General features: G+C 41.8%; 1 pseudogene; it reads right to left on the bottom strand.

Moving 5' to 3' along the window:
• Positions 1 to 335: 335 nt before the first annotated feature.
• On the bottom strand, positions 336 to 541 carry LOC119801784 (annotated as a pseudogene).
• Positions 542 to 2,389: the final 1,848 nt, after the last annotated feature.

The raw sequence follows: 2,389 nt of genomic DNA, 5'->3' as shown, positions 1-2,389 counted from the left end.
CCAAGAGCAAGTATGGCTAGAACTCCAGCAATTCACGCAGTTGTCCTGAGAAAAGTCACTGAAGCACCTGTAATATGAAAGCACTAAGGGGAGATGTGAAAGAATTGATCGTCCTGATACATTTACATGTGCGCATTTCTGTTGGGAGCAGTGAGACCCCAGATCCTGAATTTCTTGCAATCCTCTGATCTGAGTGTTTACAGCTGCTTTGAGCAGGAGACCTTCAGGAGTTCCTGATGGCAGGAGAGTGGTTTCTGGTGGGTTTGGCTGGGGCGTGTCTATCTCTATATAATCTGCCCCTTAACACAATAAAGGGGCATTCTTGGCAAATGCTTTCATTCCTTTACTGTCAAGCCAGGGGGCAGGGACTGTTTCAACTTCTCGGCTTTCTCCTTGTCTGTGATGACCAGGGTGTAAAGGTACCTGCTGCAGCAAACCTTGAACTTCACATTATCCTTGTTTTTCTTGATCTTGACAGATTTGGCATCCTTCCGCCGGCCGTGAGCAGGAAGTCCTTGATTTCCTCAATTTTCCAAGGCATGGTGACGGGCGCTCGGCGCTGGAGACCGTACGGCAAGAACTGAAGGGAACATTTTTAGTACGGGTCACTGTCTCACCGCCCGCACCCATACCTCTCACATGGTTGTCAGATGACCCCATATGGGTGGAACAGTGGCCCCTAACGGAAGAAAAATTGCGGGCAGCCCATGCTTTAATACAAGAACAATTACTCGCTGGGCATGTATTGCCATCCACATCCCCCTGGAATACTCCTGTTTTTGTAATAAAGAAAAAAATTTGGTAAATGGAGGTTGCTTCAGGACCTTCGTGCAGTAAATAGAACCATACAAATTATGGGGCCACTGCAGCAAGGGCTCCCCTCTCCCGTAGCTATTCCCAAAGATTGGCATCTTATTGGAATTGATTTAAAGGATTGCTTTTTTACTATTCCTTTGCATCCTGATGATTGCTTTCGATTTGCTTTCAGCCTACCATCTATTAATTTTAAAGAACCTGCATTATGCTTCCATTGGGTCATATTGCCCCAGGGCATGTCAAATAGTCCTCTGATATGCCAATCTTATGAGGCAGCAGCACTACATCCTATTAGAGAGTAAAATCCTGATCTTTATATAATTCATTATATGGATATTCTATTGGCTGCTAAAGTGTAGATGATAATATACACTTGCCAGAAGCTTCTATCCATAGTGTGTTTGAATCATTCTGACTCTCATAGTACCCAGTTTACCCCAAGAGCAAATATGACTAGAACTCCAGCAATTCACGCAGTTGTCCTGAGAAAAGTCACTGAAGCACCTGTAATATGAAAGCACTAAGGGGAGATGTGAAGGAATTGATCGTCCTGATACATTTACATGTGTGCCTTTCTGTACTGTTCATGTTTCTAGATACAAATAATAGTTGAGTTGAGACATAGATCTCATTTAATTACTCCTTAAATAAGTATCTTCATTTAATGACTCGCAGGGATTGCAGCAGCTGAAGCATATTTTCTTTCACTAAATAGCTGGCTGAAAGTTCTTTTTGTGGTCCTATCCTATCTTTATAGGATACACTCTGTTTCATCATAAAAGGGGGACATGGGAAGCACAAGGAGCTTGAGTCTATCAGCAGTACAGGTTTACTAGGGTTAGATTTATTGTTATAATTTCAGTAGTTATTATTTCCATGAATCTAAACTCAGGAGAGAGGTAAAGAGTGACATTCACCAGTTTCTTCTCTTCATTTTTGAAGTAGTGCCTTTGCCCGCTAGTAGCACCTGTGTTTTACTAGAGATTTTCCTTTCTAGATCGCAGATACTTTTCATCTCCCTTCCCTCGTGCAATGTTTAACGCTGTACTTTATTTAGAGCTGTACTGGTTTCTCGCAGCTATTCACACTTCTGTAACTACAGTCATCTTTTTATATGATTTTATAGTTCACTGATACTTCTGTCGATCTATTTGGTCCTTCTTCATTGTTTCTTTGCTTATTGAAATTGTACTTACTACTGTGCCCCTGAGGCCTTGATTTATTGTCTGTATTTCTATCACCCTCTTTAAACATCATTAAACTATTTTAATATAATTGGCACACGCCTTTAATCCCAGCACATGGGATGCAGAGGCAGGCGAATCCCTGTGAGTTTGAGGCCAACATGGTCTACAAGAGCTAGTTCCAGGACAGCTAGGACTGTTTCACAGGGAAACACTACCTCAACCCACCCCCCCAAAAATTTGATCTGAACATATCTGAAAGATTCTGAACCTTAGGAAGAGCGCAAACAGTAGTTTATGAGCAGCAGTATATACAATAGTGATTTAGCATCATTATATAGTTCATTTACCCTGCTATTAGAGTGACCAAACTGTACTGATATTGTCCC

Source organism: Arvicola amphibius, chromosome 1 (genome assembly GCF_903992535.2).
Source record: "Arvicola amphibius chromosome 1, mArvAmp1.2, whole genome shotgun sequence".
NCBI lineage: Eukaryota > Metazoa > Chordata > Mammalia > Rodentia > Cricetidae > Arvicola > Arvicola amphibius.
Note: the sequence above shows the minus strand (reverse complement) of the source record. Positions and strands in the feature narration are given on the sequence as shown.